The sequence below is a fragment of the Cyanistes caeruleus genome, chromosome 8, assembly GCF_971803275.1.
Source record: "Cyanistes caeruleus chromosome 8, bCyaCae1.hap1.1, whole genome shotgun sequence".
Lineage (NCBI taxonomy): Eukaryota > Metazoa > Chordata > Aves > Passeriformes > Paridae > Cyanistes > Cyanistes caeruleus.
The window spans coordinates 3,727,003-3,739,114 of record NC_141708.1 but is presented as its reverse complement, the minus strand read 5'-3'; the positions used below and the strand labels follow the sequence as shown (position 1 = coordinate 3,739,114).

The window sequence follows — 12,112 nt, the reverse complement described above, 5'->3', positions numbered from 1 at the left end:
TGTCTGAGCGCTGCTCTTGCGCCCTGCAGCAGTGCAATAAATAAAAGAGTTGGACTTTGGGGCTTTTCCATCACTTTTAAGGCCTAAATATCCTTCAGAGGAATGTCCACCTGCATGGTTGGCTCCCCTCAGAGCTGAAAGGGGGCTCCACATCTGCAGGATCTCCAGAAAAAGGGGCCTCTGGGACAGCACAGCTACTGATGGATTATTTCAAAGAGAAATATTATTTCCTGCTCACATTCCCTCATCCCCACCAGACATTATCTTCACCTCAGGACCTCCTGGCTGAGCTAAATAACATATGCACAGAAAAGCACAGCTGAATGGCTTTAGCTCCAGCCACTCATCAGGAAGAAAACTTTTAAAGATCCCATTTCAATTTATTTTTTGAAATGCTGGCATGCTGAAGTCAGCAGGAAGACATTTCAGTGACTTTAATGAAGCTAGAGGTTCATCCAGAGAATTGCTGTTTGGAATGAACACAGCTTTTATGTTGTCTCATTTGAAACCTTCCAAGTTTTCTGTTAAATTCAACTTAATGATATTTGCTATTTCGGAATTATCTGCTATCTTTTAAAATACAGCAAGGAGGGGATTAAAGTTCTGCACTGTAAAATGTTTAGTGATGATGGGATACTGTTACTTCAGCAACAAGCATGTTTTTAATGCATTAATATTAATTGTCATAAGGTGCTTGTTTATTTTGCAGTTTTGGAAAGCTTTAGATTGTAGGAATTGTAATAGTCCAAAAAAAGATACTGTTGGTATTTACATATTTATCAGCATTTTCACAGCACATTTTTAGGGCCTTTTTTTATGTTTTTTTTTCCATTTATTACCCAATGTACCAGCACAGCATGACAAAAAAGAATTGGAAAACTGGAGATATGACTACACCCACTTAATGGGTATCATTACAGGGAAACACTATCAAAACTCAGCAGAGGCTTTTTATGCATTCCTCTATATTACAGAGAAATGAGTTATTGCAACATTCTAACTCTGATGCTAAACCAGGAGAATGCTCAATTTTTACAGCTGCAGCAGCAAGGAGCAGCAGGTGAGTGGAACCCATCTGAGAGAGTTATTGACTCCAGGTAAAAGCTGCTCCCTGCCAAGCTCTGGAGGGTTACACAGATTTTCCTGCCTTGCCTCACTCCTTGGTGAGCACAGGGCTCTGAATTCCTCACAGAGTGGAGAACTCTTCCCACTCCCACAAGATTCTGGTCCCCCCCACACCAATGAACCCCAAAAGGTGAATTACTCCTGATCCAGCCTAATGCCAGATAAATCCAGGTGGGATTTTCACGGATACCGACCTAGATTGCATCGACTCTGCTGAGTGTTCTTCATTTTGCTGATCTCCCCAGCAATGCTCAGAAATCTACTCTGAAGGGTTAATTTTTCCCTATTTAAAATCACCTGATGTCAGACAAATTTTTATTTCCTTTTCCCCTAGTGAGAGAGAGGATCAGCTCAGATTCCACTCTTCCCTTCTGCTCACCTCTCACATCTCATTTCTTGTTTTAAAGATGGCATAAATAGCTTTGCAAAGTAATTCTAATACTAAATGTCAAGCGCAATAGTGGTTTCATTCTGATTTATCCTTATCTGATCCTCAGGCAAGTTAATCCTCAACCTGAGAAACTGTTTTCAGAGCTTTATAATTGATGAAACTTTTCATCTAAATTATTTACTTTACGAACGGCTCCGATGAGTCGCTCAGGGCATAAAGCTGTACTACTCAATGCTGGAGTGCTCGAGAACATGTTTTTGTCTCCTTAAATTAAGAGCCCATCACAACATCTCGTGCTGCAGTTTCTACTGGCAGTCTTTAATGCACAGCAGGGTTTTTATCTGAGTTTTTATCGCTTGCTATAGCTGCAGTTACAACCCAGATGTCTCAGAGTTATCCCAGCCCGGAGCTCCACGGAGAGACGAAGCAGGCAGAGAGAGAATCCCTGATCCTGAAGGTGTGAATCTTACAGTGTGAACCAGAATTCCTTCCCTGGAATCACCTGGGCTCAAAACATGATGGACACATTCAAAACCTGCTCCTCTTCCACTGGAACAGCAGCACCCAAAATCCTTTCCAGAAGTGGCCCCAGGAAATGTCCTCAGGCTTCAGCAATCCCAAGGATGAGCTGTACAGCAGCAGCCCCAAAAATGCACTAGGAAGGGGTGGAAGACAAGAGCAGGAGCTCAACCACCAGCCTAACACAGCAAAATACATCTACAAAATGATGAGCTTAAAAATTTGAGATTCATTATCCATTTAATTTACTTAACATTACCAATATCTGTTTAACATTATCTAATATCTACAGAGCTAAGCAAAAAAGACAAATTACAACTAAGAAGTAGCCAAAATCAAAGAGGCTGGGAAGGAATATTAGATAAGGTATTTGATGGGCTTGCAAGGAAGTGTTGGTTTTAAGAGCTGCTAAAGAATTTTCAGGAGATGAAGCTCCCCTGTGAGGAGCTGGGCCTGCAGGCAAACCCATCTCATTATGTGATACATTCTCCTAATAAACTATTAAACCATCCTTCTCCACTTCCTCCTATTTCTGGCTTTACACAGACAAACCTCCTGGCTGCACAAGTCAGAGTTCTTCTTCTTTGGATTAATAAATTCTGGCACTCAGACCATTATATCCCAATTTAGGCACAACAAGGTTGACACTGGGCTCTTACATTTCTTCCAAATTATGGGAGAAACCCTCCAGAATCCTGATTTCTGGTTGGTTTTTTGTTGGCTTTTTTTCCCCTGAGATCTCTCCTATTTGTTGGTATCTCACCACTCATTTGCTGCCAGTTCTAAAGCACTTTTAATTAAGTGCTTTTTCTCCACACTGTTCCAAGAGCTGAAATTGGGCAAACCATCCAACATTACAAGCTCACATCCATGTGCTTTCCATCCTCAGAGCACTCTTTCAACACTACAAGGCTTCTTCCATCTCCTGAGTACACACACTGCACATAAATCTTTATATTTCTTTTTGCCTTTGTATCTTGCAGAGCTTTTCATTTTTCAAAGCAGTCTTATCTTGTTTCCTCTGTATGACTTTGAACTTTACATTTTATCTTCACTCTTGTCTGACCTCAGAGTTCTTCCCAGCTCAAACCCACCTGTAACTCAATGACTTTTTTGAAAGAAATGACCTTCCCTCCATTCCATGCAACCCTGAGAAGTTACAAGTCTAACTTAAACTTGGCTTATTTAAGCCAAACACCAATAAATGCAAAACCAAAGTAAAATATAATAATACAAAAGCCTTTTTCACTCTCATCAGTTTTTCTAATTTTATGGTTAGATAGCAGGGTACATTCACCCACACTGAAAATCAAGGTTTCTCTACAGGAAGAAAATATCTCCTCGTGAAACTTATTTTTTCCTACTGGAAGGCGTGAAGCAAAAGAAAAATGTCAGTTTGAATATTTTGCTATTTAGGTACAGATCTGCACCTTTTACAGTGAGGAACAACCCACCTTAGATACAGATTTGGCCTAAAGCCCCATTTATTTATAAAATGCTGTGTTTATTTGGTGAGAAAATGATGGCATAGTAAGTTTTAGAATATTTGGAGCTGCTTGGTATATAAACAAATAAAAGCCTGGGCTGGCTCCTTGTTGCTCCATCCCACCATTCTCCACAGGATTGGGTTGATTTCCAAGGAAACTCGTGGCACAGGAGGCAGCCACGTGCCCCCCACGTCCCCAGGAGCTGTGGCTGCTTTCAGCAAACCAACAGGGGAAGGTTCACACCACCAGGAGCTCCAGAAATGTCCCTGGGGTTGAGGTGGAGCACCCCATTCCTGGCAGGGCCAGAAGGAAATCAGCAGCCAGGTGCTGGGGATTGGGAAATAAGTTGTTCCAGGCAGCTCAGGCTGTTGTAGCAGCTGGAGGAGGATGGATCTGGGATGAGAAGAGGCAATAGTTGGGGTGGGAGGGTTGGGCAGGAGAGGTGCTCCAGGCCAGAGCGACCAGAGGGCTGGAGCATCAATCCTGTGAGGAAAGGCTGGGAGTGGGGGTGTTCAGCCTGGCAAAGAGAAAGTTCCAGGGAGATCTTAGAGCCCCTTCCAGTGCCTGAGAGAGATGGAAAGAGACTTTGGGCAAGGGATGGAGTGACAGGACAAGAGGAATGGCTTCAAACTGCCAGAGGGCAGGGATAGATGGAATATTGTGAAAAAATGTTCTCTGGGAGGGGGTGACACAGGGTTCCTAGAGCAGCTGGGGCTGCCCCTGGATCCCTGGCAGTGCCCAAGGCCAGGTTGGATGGGTTTGGGGCAACCTGGGGCAGTGGAAGGTGTCAGGATTGGAACTGCACGAGCTTCAAGTTCCCTTCCCACACAAACCACTCTGAGATTGTGCCTTGTGACCTCTGGTGCCAGCAGAGGGGACAGAGGCAGTGGGACAGAGAATGCCACATCCAGCACCTCACAGGGCTCTCATCCCCACCACAGCTGCCTTGTCACTGCCACCAGCACCCAGCAGGACAGCATTTTCCTTCTGTTTCCTCTTGCAAGGCATCACCTGTGCCTATCTCCCCTCGGAGGACGCTCCTCACAGCTAAAGCTTACACGCCACGTCCAACATCTGCTGGAAACCAGGTGTAACATAAATTAATAAATATTCCATGGAAAAGCTACATTAACTGCTTGCCCCTAAAGTGCTGTTTAGTGGCATGTCAGGCACAGCTGTGTAATCAAAGGATTACAGTGCTCCCATTGCAAGGCTCTCCACCTCCTCTGGAGCTTCCCTCGCCTGTAAAAACCCAAGCCAGGCACCAGGACAGAATTGTAATCATGTCTTTGAGCCTGGGAAACACAACCCAGCAGGCCATGGGGACAACACAACACGTTTTCTGTCAGACACACAGATTTTTAAGAGAACAGGTCAGCAGGGCTATAGATCATTAGCTGGTTTTAGTGAAATTGCAGTGTAAGTGGAGAGATGGGTGCAATTCAGGCTGCTCCGAAATAAGAACTTGCAGGAGGTTACAGATCCCTTCCCCTGAATGGCTGTATTTAGACTCCAGATCTGACACCACACTTGGTCGGCAAGAAAAACAGGGCACTTCAGTAAAAAACATAAATAAATAAGAAATACTAATTTGTGGGGGAAAGCGGTGAAGAAAATGCTCTCTTCTTGGAAATCTACCATGTTTTTCCACAGCACTTTGGATTCTTCCAGCTGAGCAACACAACTCCAGCCAAGGAGTATGGTGGGAATTTAGAATTACCCCTCCCTGTGTGAGGTGTGGAGGAAAACAGTTGGGTTAAAGGGGAAAATGGGACTTTAAAGACAGCAATTAACGAGCCCAGTTCAAATCAGGGTACATCTGCAAACCCTCTGAGATGTCTGAAACAGAGATCCACATCAGGCAAGTGCCCAGAGTAGCACTGAGTGATTTAAGAGCACATTTCCTTGGTATTTATGACTGTGGGATATACATTAACTGTAGGAGTAATTAGGAGGGAGAGGGGGATATCAGTATCTGTGTCTTTGACTTTTCTTCAGCCAAGGGATGCATCTGCTCTGGAAGAGAAGCACAATTGGGTGTTCCAAGTCCCTAAATCCACGTGTCATTTTGGTGAGACCAGCCCTCTGCAGCCAGCTCACCTCTGGAGAAATTGTATCAGCACCTGATGGTGACACAGCCCTGAGTCACAGCTCCCTGAACATGTAAGGAAGCACTCAGTGTAGGAAAAGTAGTTTATAATGGGAAGGATTCCCTTCCTGCTCAGCAGAGGAATTCCATAAGAAACCCCTTTTGGCCAGCAGTAACTCATCAGCTTTGGCAGAGTTTGCTGCCATCCCTCAAACCCCTTGATCTTCAATATAAAGCAGTGCTTTGAGGGGTGCTTCAGCCCATCCTTGAAAACACCTTCAGTAACACTGGAATCACCTGCCAACAAAAGCTCTGACCACTGAAACTGCCCATTCTCACAGAGCTCCTGCCACAGGTTGCTTAAAATAATGTTAAAATATAACGTAAGCAGTAGCTTATTTGCATCTCTGTGATTATGCCTACATAATCCCACCCTTGTTCATGCTGCTGGTGGATTATACACCTTCATCCTTCCCCTTCACCATGAAATAATTCAGATATGAGAGTCTGCCTCACCCTTCCCATTAATATGATTTCCAGATACCTGCTTTTAGTTTAGCAATGAAGATAAAAATCCATTACTGCCTCCCATTGCATTAGTGGAATTGTCTTGCAATGTAAATCTCCACTGTTTGATCAAGTTCCTGTTACAAACCACCAAGTAAAACACTCTGAATTTGAGATTAGCCCTCCTCTCATGACAAAATCTGAACCATAGAACTATTTTGCTATTGATTTCAGAACTGCACGGTGGCTGCAGCTCACAGACACACGATCTAAGTGCTATTTAAAAACAAAAAAAAACAAAAAAAAAAGACAAAAAGGAAAGAAAGAAGGTAGTTTCACAACTAAATCTTCATACAAGTAGTTTCCTCCTTTTTGCATTCAAGCTGGTTTTTTTCTTTTGGCACGTGAAGAGCCAGATGAATCCTTTGACTCAATGCCCAAGAGTGAAATGGCACCAGCAGCAGCAGAGGAGCTCTCAGGGCATGAGACGTGTGACAACATTTTAATCACTGACAAAAAGAGGCTTCAAGGCAGCTACTCTGTTAGTGTTTGCTGGTTTTAAGTGAGATTTATTGTTTATGAGTGACTGTATATAAAAGCATATCTATGTCTATAAACAGCAGCACAGATATAAATATATATGTATGGTTCACATAAGTTTGGGGATGTTTTATTGGTGGAAATTTCTCTCTCTGCCAAAGATCAAGCAGTCCCCAGTTAGTATCAAGTGCAGTGCTGTTCAGTCAGGTGTTTGTTTATCCAAACCAGCACATATGATTTTCAGTTAAACCCTAAAAATATTTACTTTTCATGAGCAGTTCCAGCAAACTTTGAGATTTAATCTGTGATGTGCCCAGCTGGCCACTCTGCTCTATTTTTTAAGACTCAAAACACAAAAGAGCGTGTTTGTTGTACAGGAGATAATGATGATGATGGGTTTTGGGTCTGGCTAATAATTCAAGATGTGAAACCATTCTGATGTCATGCGCGAGGAAATCAGTGTGAAGGGGACTTCATGACATAGAATGCTATAATAATTAAAATTAAATTTAAAAAATAATCCAGATCTTAAAGCTTGGTAGGTGTTTGGATGCACCATCCAAGCAATACTCTCACATATCCTATTAACCTACAAATCTGCCTGAGACAGTCAGATCACTGCAGAGTACGGCTGTAGTATTACAATGAGGCAGCAGAAGAAAATTAAAAAAGAAGAAGAAGAAGAAGAAGAAGAAGAAGAAAAAGAGAAGCCCATATAGGAGACTGCCAAAGTTCAGCTGGTGAATTGTAGCTTAACAGACTCTGACCATAATAACCCTTCACTGAACCTTGCCTGCATTCTCAGCAGCTATGAAGATATTTTTAACAGCTCGCATTTAAGAAATACCCCTCTGCACCCGAAAACATTCCCAGCGAACGGCAGCACCCGGCTCCATCCTAGGTGGGATTGAATGGCTCTTTCAGGAAAGCCGCTTTTCCCAGTGTGTTCTCTGCCGAGCGCCCAGCCGCGGTGCGGGACCTGCCCGGGGCACTGCGAGCATCCCCCGGCGCCGCTCCGGGCTCCCCGCTGCTGCCGCGGCTCCGGGGATGCCCTGGGTGCCGGGGAGCGGGGACGGTGCTGTGTGTCCCTCCTGGAGCTGTGTGTCCCTCCTGGAGCCCCGTGTCCCCCGAGCCCGGCCGTGCCCGCCGGTGTCCCCGCGGCTGCTGCTGCCGCCCAACTTCCCGCAAAGTCCCGCCGCCTCCAAACTCGGGGAGCCGCGGCCTGGGGACCCCCCGCCTTCCCGCAGCGCTCATCCCATCCTATCCCATCGCATTCCATCCCCTCCCATCCCATTCCAGCCCATCCCCGCGCTCCTACCTCCGCCGCCTCGGCTCCGCTCTGCCCCGCGCCCGCCGCCTCCGCCGGCTCTGCCCTGGGGGAGGGGGGCGGAGGACCAGGAGGAGGAGGAGGAGGAGGAGGAGGAGGAGGAGGAAGGGGGAGGGAGCAGCCCCGCCGCTCCCCGGCCGCGCTGCGCAGCCCGGGAGGCGGAGTGCTGCCGCTCGGCTCTGCCCCGCAGCGCCCGGGGGCGTGGGGGACCCCGGGATGGGCTGCGGGGAGGATGGGCTGCGGGATGGGGTGTGGGATGGGGTGCGGGGAGGATGGGGTGCGGGATGGGGTGTGGGATGGGCTGCGGGGAGGATGGGCTGCGGGATGGGCTGCGGGATGGGGTGCAGGATTGGGGTGCGGGATGGGCTGCAGGATTGGGGTGTGTGATGGGGCTGCGGGGAGGATGGGGTGTGTGATGGGGCTGCGGGGAGGATGGGGTGCGGGATGGGGTGTGGGATGGGCTGCGGGATTGGGGTGTGGGATGGGCTGCAGGATTGGGGTGTGTGATGGGGCTGCGGGGAGGATGGGGTGAGGGGATGGGGTGCGAGCAGAGCGGGGGATGCACCACGGAGCCCCCCAGGGCGGCCAGCGCGGGATGCAGAGCATCCCCCGACATCCCCCGGGCATCCTCCGAGCATCCCCCGACATCCCCCGGGCATCCTCCGAGCATCCCCCGACATCCCCCGGGCATCCTCCGAGCATCCCCCGACATCCCCCGACATCCCCCTGGCATCCCCCTGGCATCCCCCGGGCATCCTCGGAGCATCCCCCGGGTATCCCCCGGGTATCCCCCGAGTATCCCGGGCCCCAAGAACCGCCCGCGGCAGCAGCAGGGGATGGATGGAGAGAATCGAGAAGGAGACGGGCCCCTCCTGAGCTGTCGGACGGGAATTCGGGCTGGTCCGAGCCAGCGGTCCAGCATGCCCAGAGTGTGCAGGCAAAGGTCAGCCCCAGGAGAGTCGTGGCTCGGGTGCTGCCAAGGCTCCGAGGCTGGAGAGACTCAGACCTTCCCTGCTGCACACCTGGCAGGCTGCAGCAGCATCCACTGCCCTGCTCCGGGCTTGCAGGGGCAACAGCACAAGCGTGGCTAAGAAACCAAAATATTCTATGCAGTTCAGTCCAAAGTTTGCTCTCAAACAAGAGATCCTACCGAGAAAAAAAAATAAAAAAATAGAAATAAATTTAAATTATATATATATATATGTATGTATGTATGTATGTATGTATGTATGTATATTAAGTGAATATACATATGTTAAAGTGACAGAGGGCAAAATTAAATTTTAGGAAATTAAATTTTAGGAAGGAGTTGTTCCCTGTGAGGATGAGGAGGCCTGGCACAGGGTGCCCAGAGAATCTGTGGCTGCCCCTGGGAGTGTCCAAGGCCAGGCTTGGCTTGGAGCACCCTGGGGTAGTGGAAGGTGTCCCTGCCCATGGCAGAGGGTTGAAACAAGGTGGTCTTTAAGGTCCTTTCCACCCCAGACTGTTCTGTGGTTCTAAGATGATAAATATGGTTAAATGTATGGTCTGGTTATTAAGTCTGTGACACACACACATCCCTTCTGAGATGCAGCACACACCATTTCCCTCAAAGGTTTAATGCAACACTTGCAAAGCCAATATTATCAAAAGGAAAACTCTTCATATTTCCCTCCTTAAGCTTAAATCCACATGTTTAATACTCAGCAATATTATTTCTAAGAGTTTTGAAGTGATGAAGCACGAGCTGAACGTGAAAGAACAGTGAATTCTCAGTTTTAGTACTTCCTTTTGTGATCAAGCCCATCTTTGGTTTTAACTTTCAGAAGCATCTAGAACTCACACAGCTCTGTGGGAATCTGTTTTGCAGTGAAACCATATGTACCTTAATAGTAAAATGCAAAGCAGAAGTTTACAAATTACACAGCTCTGTTTCAGAGCCAAACAAATTAAAGATTTCAAGCAGGTGATTGTGCACCTGTAAGACCACATAAAAACTTTAAGAAGATTTTAAAAGCCACTCATAAACACATTTCCTACAGCACCACTTACCTATCTCTGTTCAGATCACAACTGAATCTCACCTGGTTTTTAGGGGAAAAAAACACCCAGAATAAAGACCCTGACGAGGTGAAACCTGTGATTTATAAAATGCTCACACATACTCAGCGTTTCTGTTCTGAGTTAAATATGCTGCCCTCCAAGGCCTTTTTTGGCCTCGTGGGATGCTCTGAATAGCAATTATCCTTAGCCAGATTTCTGTGTAATTACACTCCCTTCCTTTTTCTGTATTTTTAAATAACAAAAAAATCAAAGAAGCTGTCATGAAAACAAGATCTTCATTCCCTGGGGAAGTCTCTGTTTACATTATTTCTCACCAGGCAGCAGCTGGAGTAGGAATCTTGGTGGTGTTTTCCACATGTGGCAGCTCCAACTTCCAGGCACTCCAAAAAGGTTGAGTCTGCCCATCCCAGACACTCACAGACTGCCTTCAGTGTTACCTGGAGAGAGGGGGAGGAAAACACAAATTTTAATAAATAATTAGGTGTAATAAAATAAATAGTTAAATAAATAAAATAAATAAATAAAATTAAAATAAAATTAAATAAAATAAAAAAATAAAAAAATAAAATAAAATAAAATAAAATAAAATAAAATAAAATAAAATAAAATAAAATAAAATAAAATAAAATAAAATAAAATAAAATAAAATAAAATAAAATAAAATAAAATAAAATAAAATAAAATAAATAAAAAGGGTGTAATAAATCCCTCTCCAGGAACAGTGTTACCAGGAAAAATCACAGCATCAAAGAATGGTTTGGAGGGACTTTAAATCCCATCCAGTGCCAGCCCCTGCCATGGCAGGGACAACTTCCCCTGTCCCAGGCTGCTCCAAACCCATCTTTAAACACTTCTAGGGATCCAGGGGCAGCCACAGCCTCTCTGGGCACCCTGTGCCAGGGCCTCACCACTCCCACAGAAAAGAATTTTTCTTTCTAATATCCCATCTAACCCTGCCCTTTGTCAGTCTGAATCCATTACCCCTTGTCCTGTCACTACATGCTCTTGTAACGATTGCCAGAGGAAGAAAAATCAGAATAAACAGCCTAAAAATCTAAAAGCTAAGATTGACCTTTAATTCTCATGATTCAGAGTTCAAAGAGGGAGGAAACGAAGCAGTTTCAATATAGAAATTATAGTAGAGCTATCTCTGACTAGATTGGTTTTCACAAAAAGAAAGGTCCTGACCTCCACCTCTGTAAATCTGATTTCTGCTGGTTGCCATGCTTACTCTGCAAGATATAAAGAATCATCCCACTTTTAAAACAAGTTTGTACATATTTCTTAGCTCTGAGCAGGCTTATGTGGTAAAACAGAAGGGAGAGTCCTTCAGCAGTGTTGAAAAGCAGGCCCACAATTAGTGGTGCAAACTTGTGAATTTAAAGGGAGATTTTTTTTTTAACCATTTTTTTGCTGCTGGCTGTGCTTTGGGGCAGAAATCTGGTGGACAGGTCCAGTGGCTGTGTTTGCCAGCAGCAGAGCTGTGCATTTCTAGCCAGATTTAACTCTGGGATAAATAAATCAGATTGTGTCCTCAGAGCACCGCTGTAATGGGATGCTAATCCTGGGAAACGAGCTGCTCTTCCTCCACGTGCCTATTCCAGCATCAGCATCTCTAGGTTGTTCTCACAGACAGGGCTTAGAAAGGCAGATGTTTCTGCTTTGTGCTTCCTCTCTCTCAAACTCATAAAGCAGAGGAAGGAGCTCATTGCCCACAAGGACTGAGGAGGATTTTGGGGAGCCCTTTTCCCATGACCTCCATCCCCAGGCAGCGCTTCCCAAAGCCCTTCTCAAGGGACCTTGCTGCAGGGTGCCAGCACAAAGTAATGAATTTCCATACATCAGATCCTAATTCCACCAGAAACAGACATGGGCAGCGACAGGGAAAGACCAAAACTTCCCCAAAACCTGCCAGTCCCCTTTGAGCTGCAAAGGGACCTCCCCCAAGGGATCCCCCTGAGCGGGCACCTTCAGGACTCCCCATTTTTCAGGGAAAGCAGAGGTGTGGTGGAGCCACAAGGGAACAATTTGCTGGGTGGGGACCTGTAAATCCAGCTGGGAGTTTCTGTGCAGTGAGCCTGGAA

At 46.0% G+C, this 12,112-nt stretch overlaps 1 protein-coding gene across 2 annotated transcripts in view; it reads right to left on the bottom strand.

Moving 5' to 3' along the window:
• CHST15 (carbohydrate sulfotransferase 15) overlaps positions 1-8,171 on the bottom strand; it is a 43,927-nt gene extending 35,756 nt beyond the window's left edge. The window contains exon 1 of one of the 2 annotated variants that reach the window (XM_086899167.1): positions 7,977-8,171. The gene's annotated coding sequence lies outside the window, so the exon portion shown is untranslated. The remainder of the gene's footprint in view (positions 1-7,976) is intronic. The other variant, XM_086899169.1, reaches the window with a different exon arrangement.
• Between the last annotated feature and the right edge of the window lie 3,941 nt (positions 8,172-12,112).